Genomic DNA, 23634 nt, shown 5'->3' on the forward strand with positions numbered 1-23634 from the left:
CATTATTACCCTAAGAAACCCCACTATTTAAATTTGCATCCAAATTTACCAATATACAGAAATATTTTCTCACACACATTTCTCATGAGTTTTCTATTTCATTCCATATCCCATTGAACATTTGTCACTGGGGGAGAAAAAAACACTGCCAATCCAGTAAAGAAATTAACAACAAAACTAGGTTTGCCCTTTATAAATATTCACTGGAAAAAACTACATTCCTTTTCCTACTTGAGTTCCCAGGTTTCTTAACTGAAACTGTAAAAAATGTTCTCTTATTTACTGGTGAACTGTGAAAAAGTTCACATCTAGAAATTAAGTAGTCTAGATATTCAAGTACTGGTTAACAAAATAATGAGGCATAGATGTTTCCTCTGAGTTAATATAACTATTAACTCAGAGGAAATGTTTTAATCTTAAAAGATAATATTTTTTTTTATTTTAAATGTTTTAATCTTAAAAGGCAATATTTTTTATTTATTTTTAATATATTTTATTGATTTTTTACAGAGAGGAAGAAAGAGGGATAGAGAGTTAGAAACATCGATGGGAGAGCAATATTGATCAGATGCCTCCTGCATACCCGCTACTGGGGATGTGCCCACAACCAAGATACATGCCCTTGACTGGAATTGAACTGGGACACTTGAGTCAGGAGGCTGACATTCTATCCACTAAGCAAAACTGGACAGGGAAAAAGGCAATATTTTACTGATAAGAAATAATAACAAGGAAATTATGTATACTTATGTAGTAATCTTAATTTGAATAGATATAAAAATAATTAAAATTTGTATGGCAAAAGGTATAAACTATGAAAAGCTCTGACCTAGAAATTTAAGAGAACTGGGTTCTAATTCCATCTTTTCCATTAAATGTAATGTTGAACACATCACTTAATATCTAAATATCTTGGCCTATTACGCTTTGTGATAAATATGTGAAAATACGAGCTCCTTCCAACACGAAATATTATTCTCATCTTTTCTCCTAAATGACTCATAATTTGTTGATAATAACTCATGAGATATGTACTTGTTTTTAATGAGATGTTTATTTTAGCCTTAGCTAATACATTTCTATTAGATTAATGGTACTGAAAGAGGACAGTGTTTTGGAGTTCCTGTCATCAACTATTCTCAAAATTGGAAAAGTTAACGATCGCAAGTTGTTTTATTAATTTTTTAATATGAGAAATGAAATTAAGCTACTTCATATTTTATATAAAAGAATATGAACAGGAAAGTTTTCAAATAACAAAATGTGCCCAACATAAAATCTAAAATTAATTATGGAGCTTTTCATAATGTTTTCAGAAATATTTGTGAGCACTTAAAATTTGTATAGCTGTCCAGTAAACAATTTTATATTTAATAATAATAAAATTCTAATTAAATAAGAATTTATTTCTAGAGAGCAAAAATTATGTTTTTTTTAAATTCCTACTCTCGCTCACCTGTACCTTCAAATTAATGTTCCTGTTAATCACTTGGAATTTCATCTAATTCAGTCACTTTGGAGACTATAAACTTTATAGTATCTTAGCAATTATTACATTATTGAAAAGTAAATTTGTATATAAAGCTAAAATGGGAGAACTTAGAAGAGTTATAATACTTTATCTAAACTCTCCCTGCCGTTATATTTGGTTTTGTTTCTGAAAAGTTATTTAATACTTTTAAATATAAAAATAAAAATCTGAAAACAATGAAGTTTAAACTTTATACACTTAAAAGTAAATTTTTTAAAAATATATTTTATTGATTTTTCACAGAGAGGAAGGGAGAGGGATAGAGAGCTAAAAACATCGATGAGAGAGATACATCGACCAGCTGCCTCCTGCATACCCCCCACTGGGGATGTGCCCGCAACCAATGTACATGCCCTTGACCGGAATCAAATCTGCGACCCATGAATCCGCAGACTGACGCTCTATCTACTGAGCCAAACAGTTTCGGCTAAAAGTAAATTTTTAACCAAATATACTATTTCTCTACTCTATTAGCTACCAGGAACTAGTAAAATATTTGTGAAAATACAATTAAAAATCTGTTTGCAGCTCTAGACACATTATAACTACAATTACCTTATTATAATATCTCTTTTGATTAAAATCCCTAATTTTTTATCCTCATAATGAATGTTTGTGCCAACATTATTACTATCAAAGTGGGAGAAAATTCAATCCACATTATATCACATAAGTGATCAGCAAAATTTATTTTCCTAAACTCCATACTAGATCGTAACAGAAGTTGAGATGTTCTCCTTCTTAAGTATTTAATGGCTATAAAAATGCTAGGGAGAAGAATCCTAACTCCCTCATAGAATGTTATGTATATAATTATACTTTTCCAGTGAGTGGTCATAAAAGAGAAAATACTTTCATCTCCATCCTTGCCTGATATATACTAGTATACAATTACTTAAAATTTCTATAACATTTATATCAGTGACTTTAATCCTTAAGCAGGTCAGGGTACAGATACAAACCATAAAGGTGTGTTTGCAGGAGAGTGCATACAGATACATTAATACCACGCTTTCTGTTAAGGTCGCAACTTTTTGGGGGTATACAAGTGAGTATAGGAAATATCTGGAACCATGACTAGCATAGTAGGAAATGTGCAAGTCCTGCCAAATCTTTTAAAAGCAACTCACTTGTTAAAAATGAAATAAAAAGTGGTAACCACACGGAGGCAGGATATTAGGTCATTATGGTTTTTAAGGGACCACTGAAAAAATCGGGGGGGGGGGGAATCAATATTTCACCTATGTTGTCAATGTATCCAATGAAATAGTTTTGGAAATGTACAAAAAAAATGACAGTGGTCACAAGATCCAACTTAAGAAACACATGAGAAAAGAACATGACTATTCTTTCTAAAATTTATTATGACTAATAAATCTAACACTATTTTATATTAAAGAAATGATGGATTCATTGGTTGGTGTTGTTTTTTGTTTTTTGTTTTGTTTTTTGTTTTTGTTTTTTATTTCCAGAAAAAGATCAAGTTGATTTATTTTTTTGGAGTTACTTTATGGTCAATTTCTACAGTTCCATTCCCCTGTACTAAAGAAAAGAAGAGCTTCCATATTTTGCCTGGCTTTTAAGTCTTATGAGCCAATAATTAAGACTGCTATAATGTCAAAAATACAGCATACAGTACTCTGGCATATGAAATTAAAGACGTGTGTTTTAACTCAAAGGCTTATAGGCATGAAAATGCTTTACATTAAGCTTAATCACACATTTATCATAAGTAAAACATAAAGTTAAATACACAGTCAAATATCAGGTTCATGGGATATAATGAATACTCTGCTAAAAAATTTAATTGTAAAACTCTACTTTCCTTAAAAAGTAAATATATAATAAAACCACTTAAAAATTCCTTTCATATCAACTTTATCAATGAAGCACTGCTGAATGTGTTCTATGTATTTCGATAAAAATAATTAACCAAAAAACTGTTCAAGTGTCTGATAGTATCCCATTTATGCAGAACCCTTCTAAATATTGTGCACTGGGAGACATTAATCGAAAGGATATATAGGTAAGAGATGAGACTTTGTTCATAATAGTTTTTAATCCTAAAGCTTAAGTGTTAATGAGTTTTATATACTTCATTACTTTTTAAAATGTACCAGTCTCTAATGTAGAGTTATTGATCACAAGTGCTCAGAAAATAGACCTCTGCAGAGATTCTACTGCTTTGAGCTTCCGACCAGCCTCTTCCTGCTATAAAGTGCTAAGAAGTTCATGTAACATATCAGCATAACCTTATAGCACTAATAATAATAAAAAATCGTATCTGAAATACACGCCTCTTCTTATGTTTGTATCTTCAGTAGTAAGAAAGAGATGAATAAATCTGAGCTCCTGAAGTCAGAATTTGAGCAAATTATAGAGACCTATTTAAATTACGTGAAATTTCCAACCTCTTAGTAAGTGTTCAAGAACATATTTTGAAAGAGGAGGCAATTCAAGGACTATGAGTAATCAAACTATGTGTGGTAGGAGGCATTCAGTAAACCCAGCACTTTAAAAATATTGGACTCATAAATGCTAAATTAATTTTTGACACTAAACTCTACCATAAAACTGTTTTAGCCAACGGAACTTAAGAGCCAAATCATCTTTATACTGTGATAGCCATCTGAACAAGTTTTCATAGTTTCCCTCCCTCAAGACACAAAAACATACGCCTTGTTTTATCTAGAAATAAGACAAACTCCAAAATAACTTGGCCAGCACAGCATCCCCTTACTCTCCTCACCTGGAGAGCCCTCGCCCCTTTATTGCCATCCTCTGGTCCTCATTCCTCAGTCCAGTTTGCCAACAACCACGCCCTAACCTCCAGGTGGCTATGGTTTTCTAAACTGCTAAGTGAAAAAGACATTTAAAGATGTATGTATGTCAAACCTGACCCATTTTTTAAAACTTAATTGGGCACGTACAGTTGAAGAGTCACAAGCAACTAACTTTTAATTCCTCTTAAATAAACACAGTCTATGTGTTCATCCTGGTTTGATTTTGGTTCATCTCCCGAATTAAGAAAAATGGAGGACCACCTCATAGTGGAAGTACTTACTGCTCACCGAAGGAGACAGGGTCTCTCAGTGATCATTCCCAAATTCCACAGATCATTTCCAAATACATCCTTATGTGCATGTGCCTCAAAAGGCATAGACACAGTCTGGCTTTTAGTTCATCCATCAAGGTAATGTTATTTTCATTAACTTTTGAGAAGCCTAACTTTCTATTCAGTTGTGTATGATATCAACCAGACATTAAAAGTAGCAGTTTTTCTTTTTATATTTAAGTTTTCAAAAGTTTTAAATATGAACAATGAAAAGGCTCCACCAAGCCCTACATAACGCATATTGGCATTTATATTGTAAACAGTGTACCGATCTTCTATTTTTAAATATGTATTTATATCATCTCACCACACTCCAGCTAAGTTTTCAAATTCAGTTTTATTTTTTAAAGCACATTTTCTCTTTTTAACTTTAACTTTGAATTCTGTGCTTTGTTTCCTTCACTAAACTTAGTTGGTCTTTGTAATATCTCTTAATTTTATTAATTTGTTTTATGTGACATATTATTGTATAGTCAGATTGTTTTCCCCATTTTAATCAAGGAAACATATACCTTTGAGACTCAACAAACTGGTCCACATTGGATTTATAATAATTTGAGTATGAAAATATACAAATAAACATTTCTGAGTTTCTTAAAATTGACAACAGGCACTTAGAAAAAAAAATAATGACCTAATCATTAATAATTATTTTATGTGTAAGGTCATAATGTTAATAATGATGAACTCTTTAGGTTTATTGCTGTAGTTCTGTTGCAATTCAATAATACTCCATTATGCTTCCACTAATTTTAAATTTAACCCACTACTTATTTGTCTGTATTTTTTATGGATAGTATCTCCATAAAACATCCGCTTCTCATATCTTTACTTCCACAGTTAAAATTTAGAATCAAGATATAAGCATGGCATCACTAACTGGTTTTACCTTTTAAATTATTTTTTTTTAAAAAGTAGATGAATGTAGGTAAGGCATTTCACATACAATTAAAAAGTTTTTTGCTTCCAAACCTGAATTTACATTACCACAATGAATATTTTTTCATTCTACAAAGCTGATAAAATTTAAAAATAATTCTAAAATATTTAGTGGAGTCTTGATTTTCCCAAATAAAATTAGTTAAAACAACTTAAATTTTTTTTAAGTTTGTCAGAATAATTTTCTCGGTTCATTCTACACCATATCCATGTATATGCAAATGAACAGCCCCACTTTTCAATTAAAAAAAAAAAAAAAAAAACCTCCACAAACTGTCTAAACCTATTTTCTTATTCCTTTTTCCAATCTATCACATTCCTGCACAACCTCTAGAAAACACCTCGGCATCCTTCAAGCCACTGTGGTTTCCGCCTCTGGAACTTTGCAGAACTTCCCTTACAGAGCGAGCATCCTGCCGAATTTAACAAGTTACCGCCCTGCCAGATGCTCAGCTATGTGAGCTCGGTTCTCGCTGCAAACACGTTGCTCTGTCATCAGACACACACTCGGCACCTACCATGGCATCCCCTTTTCTGCACACCGAGCTTCTTCCTGCAGAAAAACTCCCACCCTATCCGAGCCTCCATCCCCTTTTCAGTTTAGTTTCGGGGGACTGTTGACTCTTATTTGGGATGGCCTTGGGAGAGGCACACATAGCTTGCATTCCACTCTTGCCCTAACTTTTCTATCCTAAAATCCCTGCTGAGAGAAAAAAAAATAAATTAAAATAAACAAAAAACACAGCATGTGTTTAAAAAGGAGCAGCAGCAGCAGCTTTAGGGTCCAGTTTTTAAATCCTGGCACATGGCTGGGAAGGGTGGCTCCGCAAGCAGCCAGGGTGCCAGGCAGCCTCGCCAGCGCCGGGCGCCGAAGTGCACCGTCACCCAGAGCAGGAACGCGTGTCCGCCACTCACCCAAGAGGCGCCGGCCAACCGACCGACCGACCGACCGACCGACCGACCGTCCTCCGTCCTTCCCGGCGGCGGCGGCGGCGGCTCTCACTGCCCGGCGGCTCCCATCCTCCCGCGGCCGCCGGCGCGGTCCAGAGGCTGCAGCGGGGCCGGGGTCCCCGCCCGCAGCCCGCGGCAGAGGGCAGCTGCGGAGGAGTTTTGAACCATCCAGGGGGGTGCCCCTCCCTCCCCCGCTTGTCCCCGGGGGCGTCTCCCCCCAAAAAACAGGACGCGGCGGGCACCGCCTCCTCCGGGCCACCCCGCGCGGTGATGGCACTTCGGCCGCTGCCGCCGGCGGCCCGCGCGCCCGCGCCCCGCGGTTGGTTATATCCGCGGAGCAGGTGCGGAGCCGCCGGGGCGGGGCGCGGGGCTCGCGCGGGCTCCGCCAATGCGGCCGCGCGCCCCGCGCCGCGCGCCCCTGATTGGCTGGGCCCCCGCGCCCCGCCCCGCCCACGCCGCGCCGCGCCCGCGCCCCGCGTGGAAAAGGTCCCCTCCCTCCCGGCCCGAGGCTCCGCTTCCAGGAGGAGGCTTTCCCGGTGTCTCAGCGCGTCCCGGCGACGGTCCTTCCCTGCGCTCCGCTCCCGTCTCCCAGGCGGAGGGCCCGGGGAGGGGGAGCTCGGACCCAGAGCCTTCGGTTCCCCCCCTGGGCGGCTGCCCCTGAGCCCGGACTCGGGTGTGCTCTGGGGTGGAGACTTCCTCACTTTGGAGAACCTGCTCGCTCCCAGGCCGGAGCGGGGCAGCGCTGCGCTTGGTTTGGACACTTGGCGAGTTTTGGGATCGGACGCTCGGACGCTCGGGCGCGCGCGGGGTTGATGGCCCCTGGATCGCCCGCCCCTCCTCTTCCCCGGGGTCACTTGTATGGAGGGGAGAGTGAGCTCCGTCGGGCCGGCCGCCCCCCTCCCGGACGCGGTCTAGCGCGATCGGGGTGATGGGGGCACTAGCTCAGGTAGTGAGTGAGTCCACCCACAGGGAGGGGTGGCAGCTTTCGTGCCATTGTTCCGCCGGGCACCCCTCTACTTTCCCCGTCTCCGTCTCCCGGTCTTGCCCGGGTTCTCTGACTCGTCTGATGGGAATGAATATGGATGAGTGTCTGGGATAGGAAGGATCCGACATGCCTGTGGCACCGGGTTTCCGCGGAGCACGCGGTGAGCACCTGTGCGCTGTGCACAGGAGATCCCGCACCCCGTGCTCCCTGCCTGTCCGTCTGCGTTAGGAGAAGCCTCAGAGCGCAGCGCTGGGGGTGGTGTCCGTCCTTCCGATGCGGGTGTGACCAGCCGGACCCTGCGCCCAGGATGAGCTCTCTGCTCCCTGCACCCCTGTCCTCAATCCCATCCTCCCCCTCCTTGGGGTCTGACCTGCTCTAATTGGCAGGGAGAGTCCAGTGACCCGCAGCCTGCAGCCGGGCGCCTGCTGGCCAGCAGCTCTGTGTGCTTTCTCATGCGGCTTTCCTAGTAATTAAAATCAGTCTTTCCCCCCCTTCCCTGCTTCCCTGGCTGCTTCTCATTCATCCACACGCTAGACAAACATCCAGTCTTAATGGCTACCCTCAGGATCTCGGCTGATTTCTCTCTCGTTCCACAGCAGAGACAAATGGGTGTGCTCGCACCTAATGCTTCTCTGCTCTTCCATACTTTTTATTTCCTTTTTCTCCCTTCCCCCCACGCGGTTTCCAGTAATTAGGTTATTTTCTTGATGTGTGAACTGAGGGATTGTTGCTGAGATTCCACTTCTCTGGGCTCTTTCTCCCTTTCACTGGCTCCACTCCCTCCTGCAGCAGGCTATTGGCTCTCAGAGAGAATCACCAGGACTTTTATAACCTCTTCAGCTGTATCACAACACAGATCCAAAGTCTGAGAGCTGAGAGCATGATTTTTGCTATTGTGCAATCGTTTTGCCTTTAAACATTTATTATCATTGAGCACATGCAGCCCTCCTGGGGAACTGAGAGGGTGAGCTGGCTTATGGTTGTCTTCACTCCCCAGAGCACCTTTAGAGTATGTGGCTTAAGAATATTGGCATTTACGTCAGCATCTCAGCTATTTCATCTATTTTCTTTTCACTGGCATTTCAGAAAGGACTTAAGTTGGCTTATTGACATGTACGTATTTAATTAAAAGTCAATACAAAATATAGGTCAGTCAAAACCAAGACATGGGGTAAAGTGATAAACAATCGAAGAGATATGAGGCCAGGAATAAGGTTTAGAGAGAAAGATTCCTTTATATTTTGCCAGAGATGTCCCCAAGTTTACCATTAAGATAGTAACCAGTATAAAGAAAGAAACTCTATATCAGCACATGATTCATGGTATCCTACCACAATTTACCTAACAAGGAAATGTGTGTTTTGAATGATATAGGTGGATTGAATATTGCTCCTTTTTTAAATAAAAGAATCTAAATACTTATGATGTTTTGACTTTTTATAAAGGAAATGATAGTATTACTGGTATTGAGCATGAACATATTTTTGCAACAAGTAGACGAGGCAATAACGTTCTTCCTTTCAAGGTTATCTGATAATTTAGAGGGAGAAAAAGGAGATGTTGAATCTGGTTAATCAAGAATAGTAAAGTCTATTCCTGTCAGTTCAAGTTTAGAGGGTTAGCTTCAAGTCGTAATCGGGGGATGACTAGGTTACCTGGCCACATTTCTGAAAGACACGGAATGAATGACTATTTTTATTTCTTTTATAGCTTATACTGTCCCATTTCATAATATACAATTATATATTCTATATTACTGTTATATGTATTTAAAGTTACCATCTATATATGTATTATAAATAATATTAGTATTTCTCACTTCTACATCTTTCTGGAAATTTCAATATTACCGAGTTTATTTTTGTGCTGCATATTTTTTAATTGTTGTGTTCAGAAAGTGAGAGACCTATAGATCAGGTGCACCTCTGTATCCTGTTATAAACACAGGGTTCAGGTATAAGCATGTCGACATCTGGAATTAGAAGGGGGGAAAAAGGCAGTGCATAAAGTAAGAAGCAGAAAACATTTTCTGGAAGGATGGCTACCAAAAAGAAACAAACTCCTTCAAGTGATCCTAGTGCCCATCAAGCCTTTCCACATGCATGGTGACTAAAAGGTTCTAGTATTATGTGAAAATGAGATTTGAAAATATTGTCCTGACTTAGAATTGTCTTTAAAAGACATCAGAGTATCAGTGCCCCCAATAAAAAACCCCAATGCTGTTAACGTAGGTATGGCGATTATTAAAAGATCTCTTGTTCCTCTCTATTTCAGAATGTTAGTGACATTTTAACATTAGCTAATTGTCATTCGAATCTTAACTGAATTAAAACTATCCTTTGTCAATGGATTAAGTGGTTTCATGGATCATTTTCTCATCCCGTAGTTGGAGTACCTGGAACTTAATATCTGATTGCTTCTCTGATCTGTTATCTAAGCATCTTCATGTAAATGTCTTAATCTCTTTATCTCCTGGTCCCCAGTGGGCGAGTGAGCAGATGGAGCACATCTGCAGCAGTTGAGTTGCCTCTAAGCTTCTGTCTTATTTGTGATACAGATGTTTCCTTTTAAGTCATGCCCTCCTTTTTTTCTCTCCTTTTACTTGATTCACATAAGGTTCTAGGTTCTAGCTAACAGACCATAACTACTGTGATAACCCAACAAATTTTACATAAAATGTCGGGAACAGAGAACACTATGTAATTCACATCAAGGTAAAGCCTGTTTTTACTTGGATCACCTGCTTTGCTTATTGGAGCCAATTTCAACATTTGCATTTTCTGTTTTGATGTTTTAATCCTCTGTGTGAAGTGGTTAAAAAAAAAAAAAGAAGAAGAAGAAGAATGGCCAATGTGAAAGTACTTAAAAATAAAATTAAGGGAGAAAAAAAAAAACAACAACCGTGCATTCTGGATATATACTGGTATTCCCTGTAAATCCAAATAAAACACGAAGACCCAAAAGTAAACGTTTACTTGGACTGGACAACCTATGATGATTTTAATTATATTTTGTGTTTCTGAGAACATCAGTTTTAGTACTTACATCACAGCTGTTTTATGAAAGCAAAAATAAACATAATCAGTTCAGACTGGAGAAATATACTGACGTAATTAATTTAACAGCTGTTTCAGTAACCAACACTAAAGAACATAGCCTAACTTCTACATGTCTTGATAACATCTGCAACCAAAATCTTTAAGAGGTATGAAAGAAGCACTCACATTCAACTGTTTTGGTTCTCACAGTGCCCACTTCTGTTTGCAGTGGCTACAGACATGACTAATCTCTAAGCCAGTGGTTCCCAACCTTGCTAATGCCGGGACCCTTTAAGACAGTTCCTCAGGTTGTGGTGACCCCCAACCATAAATCATTTTCGTTGCTACCTCCTAACTGTAATTTTGCTACTGTTATGAGTCCTAATGTAAATATCTGTGTTTTCCGATGGTCTTAGGTGACCCTGCTAGCAGTTTTCAATCTGTGGGTCTCAACCCACAGGTTAAGAACCGCTATTATAGAGCCTAAGACCATCGGAAAACACATATATTTACATTAGGACTCATAACTGTAGCAAAATTACAGTTTGGAGGTAGCAAGGAAAATGATTTTATGGTTGGGGGTCACCACAACATGAGGAACTGTCTTAAAGGGTCCCGGCATTAGCAAGGTTGGGAACCACTGCTAAGTGTTCCTTATGCTGATCCTCTTGACATCTTGGTCGTTCTGAAATTTTATTCCTTAGGAAAAATGAAGAAAAAAACAAAACACTTGCAATTTAGCTAATATTGTAGGAAACAGGAGTAAAATTTGCAATCTGATGAATCTAGAAGTAAAATGTCTTTACTAATTTCCATGCAGTGGCTTTTGTTAGATAAGCATAAACACTTGCATATTTTCTCAGATATATCCTCAGTCTGAGGATGCATATCAATTTTAATACACTTACTTTTGTAGATGTCTAATTTTAATTTATATAGTAACCAACTAATATAAAATTATTTCCACAAAGAACAAAATCAAGGATTTCATTTTTCATGACCAGGTATCTCCAAAGAGTCCCTGTTTACACACCACTCTTCTAAATCTGAAAATAAAAATCTCTAGTAGCTTCTTATATCAAAGATAATTCCTGATTCCAAAGATTTCCATATCTGAGATGCATCTTGATTATTTCCCATCTCCTTCCTGCCATTAACTTGACATTTCCTTTACTTTTTGCACTAAATCAAAATAATCTTCCTTCAAAAATGTTTACTATTAAATACCATATCCATTTTCCTGTTTCAGCCCTCCCTCCCCAGTTTCATTTATATTTGGAATCTTCTTTTTCTAATTCATAGTTATACTTCAGTGTGAGTATTTTATATGGGTATTTAGAAGGAGACTATATGCTTCCCAGAAATTAATTCTGCCCCGCACTCATGAAATTTTGTGCTCAAACCTTTTTTATGGGTGAGTATTGTGCACATAGGAAGCCTCACTTGCTTGTCTGAGATTCACTCCAGGAGACTGCATTAGGAAGCAAAAGCAGAACGTTTTCACCATCTACTTTTCTGCTCACCGGTAAGCCCATAGTTAGCAATTGTGACCACTAGATGGCAGACGTGTTCTAATTAGGAATGTCATTTAGGTGTTTCCTAGGGATTTTCTGATATTTCTTTTCTTTTTAGGGAATTTAGAGGAACTCCCAAATTAGCAACTGGAACTATAAAGAAGAGTGATACATATAACTTAACATACAAAATCTAAAAAACACACCGGCAAGTCACAAAGTGGCAAAATGGTTAATAGGTGATCTTGTAGTTGGAAGCAAATAAAAGCTATTAACATTTGTTGAGGGCTAAGTCTGCACTGGGCATTAAAGTAGGTATGCTTTATATGAACTGTTCCATTTCACCCTAATTGTCCAAATGAAGGTCTAACTCAACAGTTGGCTTCCACTGGGTGTTCTTAACCATTCACTGAACCACTCCCCATTTTGATTAGAGTAAACTAATCAGATTACCACAAAACAAGTTGTTGCTGGCACATGCAGAGAACAGACCTCATATAGGGAGAATCTGATGAATGGAAAATAATTTTAGCACAAGTACACAACAAGATAAAATGCCACATTAGACCTATTAGTCGGCAGTTTATGGCATTTTTGTATTATATTCTCAGGGACATGTTTCATTCATTATGAACTTACTACTCTAAGCACTGCACAGAGTTAAATAAATTTAAATGTGGGATTTTAGCAAAACTTGCTTTCATATACTTTGAAAGGAATATTATATATTCTCTCACTGTAGTATTTTGCCTGGATAATAACTTGATTCTACATGCTAGTTGACCCATACACCCCACAATTTTAAAGAAAAATACATAGTTTAGCAATAGTTGTTATTTGTTCGGAATAGATTACATATTGGTGTTTTAAATTTATTTGCCGTCAATCCTATTTATATCTGATCTGCTTTATTTATAAGTTTAAAGTCGTTGTCCTGTCCCCATGCCAGGTTTTGCCTGGCACATGGCAACTGGGCTGTGTTCCTTCTTCCTGACCCACCGCTAAACATTGCTCTTGGCGCTGGGTAACAATGAAGGGAGCAGGACTCCACTGGCAACTGTTTCAATAATGGAAGAGGCCTCCTCCCCCCTCTGGAATAGCTCTCGTGGCTTTGCTTGCTGACAGTGGTAGGAACATGCTTTGTGTCTGTGAAGTTTTGAGATATAATTTATAAGCTATGCCAGTACAGTTACAGCACCGGTATTTTATGCTTCAATAGCACATTTCTTGTAAGGATCCCAAGCCCACTTAATTTGGCAACAAAATTAATCAGTCTAGCAGAGCTACATGACACCACTTTCATATACCGCTCATTACTTCCTGGGCCACATCATCGGAGTGCAGACACAAACCCAGTGTGAAAGGAAGGACTTGTACATTGTAAACCCGCTTTCAGTGGCAACTGGCGAAGAAGTGTTCCTAATGAGACGAAAATAAATTACTTTAGGTGCCAAAGCACACTAGGATGCGACAGTACTATCAAACATTAATTGATTATCGGTTATTAGCTCACAAAGGGCTGACCGTCTTGTTGTAAGGAGAAAAAAGGAGTCTGTGTTGGATAGTCCTGAGGGAAGCCAAAAGACTGAATGAGATGGCATTACATTGGCTCAGGCTTATGCAAAAGGATGGTCGCTAATGAGGGAGCAGGTAAAAACCCAGCAGCCGAAGAAATAATATCAAGGCCCACTGGAGAACAATATGAAGCAAGAAAAGAAAAGAAAAGAAAAGAAAGACAATGGTTGCTGAAAAAAATGATAGCAATTGGTGTTCTAAGGACAATGGAACCAACAGTGACAAGCCCTACAGGGTAGGGGGTATGGTGGTTTTACCAGGCGGATCAGCACAATGGATGTGCAAGGAGCTATTAGCATTGGTTAAAACAGCATGTTTGACTAGAAGTTGAAAATAACTTCACTAGCAAAGTTATTAAATTAGAGCTTTTTCCATATTATTCAGATGAATAATAGGGAAATTTTTCAGTTTTCTGACTAAAGAATTACTCTTTTAACGAGGAAAGAAAGAACCCAATTTCTAGATTCATAGAAAACCACCTGGGAGGACTGAGCTTGTCTAGTCACGTTCCACTCCAGGCCACCGTCTATTTCCCAGGTCAGCTTTGCCTGTTGGTCATCCTTTGCATGTGTTCTCCAGGCAAAGGAGGAGACACACATGATCACCCCGGACTTAAGCTGAGCACACCACAGCCATCCTGTCTTCTGCACACCCAAAGCAGGGCTGCATGTCTCCCCCTTCCCTTCCATTGTCTCTACCTCTGTTTCCATTTGGCCTGTGTTAGAGTTCCAACTTCTCTCATTCGCTTTGTTATAAACACAGTTTTATCCTGATTTGCCCTAAATTGTGTTAGTTACTTCAAAATGAAAACATACTCTCTCTATAAGATCCTCCCTCCTCCCAACTGGTGGGCAGAGTTATGACATTACTGGCATCTGTCACAGAGACATCCCCAAGACATTGAGCCACCAATCAATGCCTGCCAAAGTGTCTTGGAGCCCACCCCTTCCTGTTCTGCCCTGGGTCCAACCCTCTCCTGTTCCTCCCCTTAAAAGGACTCCCAGACCAGCCATGTGTTGCTGATCCTCCATGTCCATGCCCCCCCTTCCCCACTCCTTCAATTCTCATTTCTCTACCTCCGTAATGAGTCCCGCTCATTACTGGGGAATAAACTTTACTTTAAAATATCTTGGTCGTCAGTTTCCTGTGCCTCAAACCTTACACTCTCTGAAGAGATGATAAATGCATTTACTTTCATTTTAAAGTCTACATTATGGACTTTGGTATATTTTTGATATTGAGTAATACACATTTGTAACTCATTTTTCATTAATTGACTGCCTATTGTGCTCACAGTTTTTTGTTTGTGTTTAATGAATGAGCGGGAAACATTTTTAATGTTGAAAAAAGTTAACATGGCATTAAAAAGTGAGGAGGAGTTCTTTCTGATATCTCAGTTGGACTTGTATTCTTAGTGGGGTGACTGCCTTGCTCACTGAGGACAGAGCTGAATATAGGAGAAATAGCCAAGTACGTTAAGCTGGTCTTTCCCTAGATAATTAAATTCGAGGTTACATTCCACTCCAGGCCACCCTCACAAACTGTGAAAATAAATTTCCAAATAAGTGTCTCCAACTCTTAATCAAAAGTACAAACTGAAAACAGTTTCTTATTAAAATCTCTAAGCAATTTGGATGTTAACAGAAATCTAATTCTTGACTATAAAGCCTTCTTAACCTATAATACTAGAGGCCCAGTGCAGGAGATTCATGCACTGGCGGGGGGGGGGGGGGGGGGTGTCCCACAGCCCAGCCTGTGCCCTCTCACAGCCCAGGACCCCTCAGGGATATCTGCCTGCCGGTTTAGGCCCAATCCTTCTTGCATTCTGGGACTCTTGTGGTCCAGGACATCTTGTTCTTTACCACTAGCCTGCAGTGGAGGTGGGAGAAACTCCCGTCACTGCCTCTGAGCGGCACTGACCAGCCGTAGTTCCTGCATTGAGCATCTGCCCACTGGCGGTCAGTGAGTGTGCGTCATGGCAACCAGTCGTTCTGCCGTTCAGTCAATTTGCATATTAGACTTTTATTATATAGGATCCTTATTAGTTAAGATTTCCTATCTAGGGTTTTTTCTGTAGATGAATAAGCTAACTAAAATAGCATAAGTAAATATTTATTTCTTCTATTTCCTACCTGAGGATATTTTTTTCTTATGTTAAGTATTTTTCATTGGCCTTATATATCTATATTTTTAAATTCTTTATTATTTAAAGTATTACATATCGTATTACATAGGTCTCCTTTTCTCCCCATTGATCTCTCCCCATCCATCCTCATCCCCTCACCCCTCTAGTGTCTATCTATTGGTTATGCTTATATGCGTGCATACAAATCCTTTGGTTGATCTCTAACCCCCTCCCTCCCCTGGATTAGCCTTATATATATATTTTTAAAAAGTTCTGAAATAAATTTTGTTTGCAGGATTCCTAAATTGAGGTTCCCTGTTCTACTGCTGCTTGGATAGGTGTATTTAAAGTTAGATTTATGTCTCTTCATATGATAGATTAATATGATAATTAATACATATTATCATTTTTAATGCACACATTTCTTTAATAAATGTTTGTGATATCCATTATGTGACACTGCATCATACGCCATGGCATATCATTTCCACTCTCAAGGAGCTTATAGAATGTGTTTTAATTGAGATGTTCCTAGCATGTAAGAAGATGGAGAGAACACCTCTTGTGCTTTGAAGGGAGTTCTTCACCGAAGGCATGCCCTTTAATTGGCTCAGAAGAATGAGTAGAAGAAATGGCCAGAGGTGATGAAAATGTCTATGTATGCGTAGATGCTGAGAGGTGAGAGAAGGTGATATTGGAGTAGGTATCAGCTCAATTAAGAAAAGACATATACTGTCTTAACTGGTTTGGCTCAGTGGATAGAGCGTCGGCCTGTGGACTGAAAGGCCCCAGGTTCCATTCTGGTCAAGGGCATGTACCTTGGTTGCAGGCACAACCCCAGTAGGGGGCATGCAGGAGGCAGCTGATAAGTATTTCTCTCTCATTGATGTTTCTAACTCTCTATCCCTCTTCTTTCCTCTTTGTAGGAAATCAGTAAAATATATATGTTGGTTTGGTTTTTTTTAAGACATATATCTTAAGGAACTTGAATTTATTGCAAAGTTTCAATCAGGAGGAGATAATTCTGTAGATGAATAGGCTTGAATCAGATAAATCAGGGGGTTTATATTTATAGCCATAAATCATAAAGAAGGAAAGTAAGATTGTGGCAGGTCAGTGGATTCCAGACACTTGAGGATGAGGAATTGGGAGAACTTGTGGACTGACTGGGCATGCAGGCAGGCAACAGAGAAGATTCCCTCTGCATTCACTGGCTGCTCCTAGGAGAGCAGATCTAGACAGATCAAGGCGAACAAAATATAAAAGAAATGGACTTCACCCTCCCAGTTTTTATTGGTAGATATAAACAAGTAAACAAGATATTACACTGAACCCATTATGCTGAACATAATAAACAGGAAACTCTAGTTGCTCAAAATTAGTGGGTGTAACTGAAATATTGTACAAACTATAATTAGGGATCCAAATGAGTTTAGTTTTGGAGATAGTGACAAGATTCAATTGTGTAATACTTCAGGAAGTTGTGTTGAATAACACTGACTACCTATATGTAGAGGTCATATATCATACATTTTTATCTGCTTACTTTAAAAAAAATAACTGTTTTAAAAGTAGGCAGTTACAGTTGGTAGCCAATTCATGGACTAAATCAGTGTACTATTGCAAATAATGACATAAGAAGAGGTCAGGGACAATGATGAAACTTTAGGGAACACAATAGCTTAGAGTCCTAGAGAAATACAAACCAATGCTAGCCACTAAAGAGGCTATACTGAATATGTAGCATGATAATTGTAAAGAAGATGTCAAGGAAGCCAACACTGGTGAGATTTTAAGAAAAGGGACAGGCATATATGCATCATTCAAAGAAGAAAAGGAATATCAGAATGCAAAACTGAGTTTTGATTTGTCTTTAGGAGTATACACAGGTGTGTTGCAGTTATGAAAATTTCCCCCAAACAATGGATAACACAAAAAGATCTTCCAAATTCTAATATATCTGTTTTAATGAAATAGAACATTAAAGGAAGATTGAAAAAGTTTCATTTGGAGTAACTTTATTTGGCTGAATTTAACTTGGGGTCAATAGTACTAATAAATTTAAGGATATTTTCTTTTTCCTGAAGAGAGATTTCTCAAACATATATCATCTTGTCATTCATATTGTTGTTGTTGTTAACAAAAATATTACATCTTAGGAATTAGGTTTCTGGAGACTAATCCATATACAAAACATATATAGATTGAATATATATACATGTATATGTATATGTGTATATATGTATATGTGTATGTGTGTATATATATGTATATGTATATGTGTATGCATGTGTATATATGTGTGTGCATGTATGTGTATGTATGTGTATATATACATATATATGTGTGTGTGCATGTATGTGTATGTGTGAATATATATATATATATATATATATATATATATATATATATATTGGGTCGGCAGCTAAGTAATTGCGGGTTTCACACATATATGCTTCAGTTGAATTTTTAGGTTTGCAGACGTAGTACAAATGTAAAACACATTTTGTTATTTGATAGTTGGCTATTCAGCTGTTAATCAGTAAAAAAAGTTTTTTGATCTGTTTTGTAGTTTTCGTTTGGCGTTCGTTGAAAAATGGAAAATCAAAAGGAACATTTTCGTCATATTTTGCTTTTTTATTTCCGCAAAGGGAAAACGCATCGCAAGCTCATAAAAAGTTATGTGCTGTTTATGGTGACGAAGCCTTAAAAGAACGGCAGTGTCAAAATTGGTTTGCCAAATTTCGTTCTGGTGATTTTTCACTCAAAGATGAAAAACGCTCTGGTCGTCCAGTTGAAGTTGATGACGCCCTAATCAAAGCAATAATCAATTCAGACTGTCACAGTACAACACGTGAGATTGCAGAGAAGCTTCATGTATCACATACATGCATTGAAAATCACTTAAAACAACTTGGCTATGTTCAAAAACTCGATACATGGGTTCCTCACGAAATTAAAGAATCACAGTTAACGCAACGCATTAGCAGCTGCGATTTGCTAAAGAAATGTAATGAAAATGATCCATTTTTAAAACGACTGATAACTGGCGATGAAAAATGGGTTGTTTACAACAATATCAAGCGGAAAAGATCGTGGAGCAGGCCAGGTGAACCAACTCAAACAACATCAAAAGCTGATATTCATCAAAAGAAGGTTTTGTTATCAGTTTGGTGGGATTACAAAGGAATTGTCTACTTTGAACTCTTACCACCCAACCGAACGATCAATTCTGATGTCTACATTGAACAACTAACGAAATTAAACAATGCAGTTGAAGAAAAGCGGCCCGAATTGACAAATCGAAAAGGTGTTGTATTCCATCATGACAATGCAAGGCCACACACATCTTTGGTCACTCGGCAAAAATTAATGGAGCTTGGTTGGGATGTTTTGCCACATCCACCATATAGTCCTGACCTTGCACCATCTGATTACTTTTTGTTTCGATCTTTACAAAACTCCTTGAATGGTAAAAATTTCAATAATGATGATGATGTCAAATCGTACCTGATTCAGTTTTTTGCTAATAAAAACCAGAAGTTTTTTGAACGTGGGATTATGATGCTGCCTGAAAGATGGCAAAAGGTCATTGATCAAAATGGGCAATACATTACAGAATAAAGTTATTTAGTTCCATGAAAAAATTGTCTTTGATTTTCTTTAAAAAATCAGCAATTACTTAGTTGCCGACCCAATATATATATATATATATAAAACTAGAGGCCTGGTGCACAAAATGCATGCCTGTATGGGTAGGGTCCCTAGGCCTGGCCAGTGATCAGGGCCAACTGGGGCCTTCCTTCCCCAGCTTGGGGCCAGGGCCTGTCTTCCCCCAGCTGCCAGCCAAGGCCTTCCTTCATTCCAAGCCACCCCCTGGTGGTCAGCATAAGTCATAGAGAGTGATCAAACTTCTGGTTGGTCAAACTCCTAAGGGGACAATTTGCATATTAGCTTTTTATTATATAGGATATCTTCGTATCATTTTACTCTCACATTTTGAAAATCATTTGTTACTGAAACAAAAAGCACACTGTAACATAGAGCCCTTAACGCAGCATGTGTATCATTTTTTATTAACACTGGCCATTCACAGTTGAGAGAATCTAGGCATAGGAAACTTACTCATTTAGATTGGTTCCAATTAGAGTGATTCTCCTTGAATAAAAGCCAGTTAGGATTAGTCATAACTAATATCTCTCTTTATCAATAACACAAGAGAATAAAGCTAACCTATGCTGTGACTTTCTTAATTGTAAAATACTGTCCAGTATTTGCTCATTGTCATTAATGGTGAATTATTAATAATACAATTTTAAAACTCAAATCTCTTTAATGAAATAAAATAGGGTTATCATAAATAATTTCCTCTAACAACAAAAAAGAAGCAGAAGAGCTCTCCACTTCTGTGCTATTCACTTAGAAGTGATTTAGTACAATCTGAAATAGTAAAATAGCAACAAAAGGAAAATATATTTCAAGTTGATTTTGGAACCTGCAGAACAAACTATATATCTTTGCTATTTTCAGAAAAAGAAAAGCAAATCAAACTGTCTTTTGGGATGCATTTATTTACTCAATGAATGAATTTTTTTTTTCCTGAAAATATAGCAGGTATTTTTCCATACCAACAAATGGACTGGCATAATTATTCACTAATATCTTATAAGCAGGATACAAAATTATTTTTACAACTTCTTTGAGTTTGACATAAGTTAATTTGGTATATGCAACTTTTTAATTCTCTTGCATTTTCTGGAGATGAGTGTTTAAATTTGGTCTCAAAAATTTTTATTATATAATCTATTATATAAAAAGCTAAGGAAATACATATTTTTATTTTGACTTATACTTGCAGGCATGAATTTTAATTAACTCGGCAACAGCTGATAATAAGATTATTAGCATGTACAAAGTGTGCAGTAATAGAAGCAGAACTAGAGGCAATTAGTGGAATTAGGTGTTTTTCTACCGAGAAACAGTATCCTAAATACTAATTGTTTATGCCAGTCTAATCACTGCAAATATCACTGATAGCTTCATTAAATCTATGTAATACTATATTATAAGCACTAAATAGACTTACTGATTTGGTATCAGATTGGCACAGTGATGAGCTTATTAACTTTTTTTCATGACTTATGTATACACTGGGGAAATTTGGTTTCACAATGACATTTAGTTTTTTAGGTCTTTGAAAGATAAAACATGCTTATTCTGCCATAGGTACAAGGCCTGTATGTCACACTCTTAAAATTAATAACTTTTAAGAGTTTTAATCAATTCTCTTATTTCATCAATTTTTTTTTTATTAATAAAGCTCTTGAAACTATTGTGAAATGAAGGTGCTATGCCCTAAAGACTCCAAAAATGGAGAGCATTTAGTAGTAATTATTACTTTTTTATCTTAAAGGTCTATTATTTTACTTTTTATACTTCATACTAGAGGCCCGATGCACGGAATTCATGCATGGAGGGGGGATGTCCCTCAACCCAGCCTGCACCCTCTCCAATCTGGGACCCCTCGAAGGATGTCAGACTGCCTGTTTAGGCCCAATCCTGGTGGAATCAGGCCTAAACGGGCAATCAGACATCCCTCTCACAAGCTAAGACTGCTGGCTCCCAACTGCTCGCCTGCCTGCCTTCCTGATTGCCCCTAACTGCTTCTGCCTGCCAGCCTGATCACTCCCTAACCACTCTGCTGCCAGCCTGATTGATGTCTAACTGCTCCCATGCCTGCCTGTTTGCCCCTAACTGCTCTCCCCTTCAGGCCTGGTCACCCCTAACTGTGCTCCCCTCCAGGCCTGGTCCCCCCCAACTGCTCTCCCCTGCAGGCCTGGGTCCTGCCCAACTGCCCTCCCCTGCTGACTATCTTGTGTCCACATGGGGGCAGCAATCTTGTGTGTTGGGTGGTGGTCAATTTGCATATTAGCCTTTTATTATATAGGCTTGTCCAACGGGTTGAACAGGAATGTGGTTTTGAGGGCAGAGGCAGTGGACTTCTGTGGTTTATTTCAATGGAAGCGTCAGTGTTGTCTATCTGACATGTAAGCAGGGTGTTGTAAGCCTCACACTTTCTTCATTTCTGTTTGCAGTGTGTTCTTTTTCTCTCTCCCCTTTAAGATCCAAAAATTTTTGGTGGTTGTTGTTTATTATATCTTTTGATATTTACCATATAAGATATTTATAGTGAGAAACTTAAAAAACAGTCATTTATAATTCATTTAAAATTGGAAATAAAATTTAAAAAACCCTATGCTAGGATAAATAAGCTATCGTATGAAAAATTACGTTTTTAAAACAGAAATAGTGAGATTAGCATCGCTTTATGTTTGTCAAAACATTGTACTATCTTTCTTAACAGATGACACATTCTCATGTCAGCTTCTGTATTTAATCCATTGCAGTTTCACATGGGATGTAGCTGCTGAAAAAACTCCACTGTACAACACACGAGAGAATAAACGTTTAAAAAAGCAAATATCATTTTAGCATTTTTATGAATATAGTTTTGTTTTATGTACATAATGAAAGGGTGCTTTGGTCCCACCTTTTAGAAACTGCTAGTTTGGGGCAATGTCATTTATATAAATTAGGATGATTTAGCTAGTAGTGCCTGATAGAATTAAAACGTTACCATCTTCGTATATTTCCATCTACATTGGATTCTTCGCTTATATCCATTTAAATAGCTAATAACAATTCATTTGTATAGAAAACCTTTAGCTACCTACGTTGTAGGAACGCAGACTCCAGTGGTAACCGTTTTTGCTCTAGCATTTGCCAGAAGGACCTTGAGCTGCATGAAGTCTGGCTTCATGCTATTCATACACTTACCTCGGTTGTCCAAGGCCTGTCTGCAGCTCCTGTTCCAGCTTCATGCGGCTCTCCTGGATCTCAGCGATGCGAGACCTGAGCCCTTCTGAGTTCAGCAGGACCCTCTGCATCTCTTTTCACCGCCCTCACGCCAGAAGCGCTCCAGATACTCCTGGCTGCACTCCTCTTGAGTCTGGCCCTGCTCTCGGAAGATCTTGATGGCTTCATTGAAGGCTTCGATGGCGGCGGACTTCCTCTGCATTTCCCGGGAGGTGCATGTGTACTCCTCGTAGAGCTGGTCGTACTGGCGGCTCTTGTCCTCGGCTTCAAACCAAGGCAACAATTTCCCTCCAGAAGGCACGTCCAAATACGGTGAGACTGTGGACTATAAGGCTGACTGTGTACATGTGCAGTAACAGGCTCACGTTCTAGCCCTGGGCGCCCAGCCATCCTCCACCATCCCACAGTCCTCTGGTCACAAACTTCCAGGTTTTCTTGTTTTGTTTTTAATATATTTTATTGATTTTTTTTTTACAGAGAGGAGGAGAGAGGGATAGAGAGTTAGAAACATTGAGGAGAGAGAATCATTCATCAGCAGCCTCTTGCACACCCCCTACTGGGGATGTGCCCACAACCAAGGTACATGCCCTTGACCGGAATTGAACCTGGGACCCTTGAGTCTGCAGGCCGACGCTCTATCCACTGAGCCAAACCGGTTTCAGCAAATTCCAGTGTGTTTTTTTTTTAGCTCCTCCTTGAGTGGTGTTTCTTTCCATTGTGTTGCAACATCCAGGGCCAACAGTTGGGAAGGATTTTTCAGTTCTTTGACACTGGAACTATTGGCATCAGTCAGTAACGTTTTGGGAATACTGCCGCTGCCATAGACATGTGGGTCCCAGGCGAACTCATGAAACAACCGCCCATTCAGTCCACGGCTGACACCGCCCTGGTTCACAATGAGGAAGGTGCTGTGCTGAGCCATTTTCCAGTGGGATCTTCCTCTTCCTTCCCCAGAACACTCCAAACCTACCCCGGGCTGACCACC

At 38.9% G+C, this 23634-nt stretch overlaps 1 protein-coding gene across 1 annotated transcript in view; it reads right to left on the reverse strand.

The window, feature by feature from the left end:
* CNTN5 (contactin 5) overlaps window positions 1-6813 on the reverse strand; it is a 917150-nt gene extending 910337 nt beyond the window's left edge. Inside the window, exon 1 of the mRNA XM_084894670.1 lies at window positions 6501-6813. The gene's annotated coding sequence lies outside the window, so the exon portion shown is untranslated. The remainder of the gene's footprint in view (window positions 1-6500) is intronic.
* Between the last annotated feature and the right edge of the window lie 16821 nt (window positions 6814-23634).

Source organism: Pipistrellus hanaki (assembly GCF_964339955.1).
Source record: "Pipistrellus hanaki genome assembly, chromosome: 9".
Taxonomy (NCBI): Eukaryota; Metazoa; Chordata; class Mammalia; order Chiroptera; family Vespertilionidae; genus Pipistrellus; species Pipistrellus hanaki.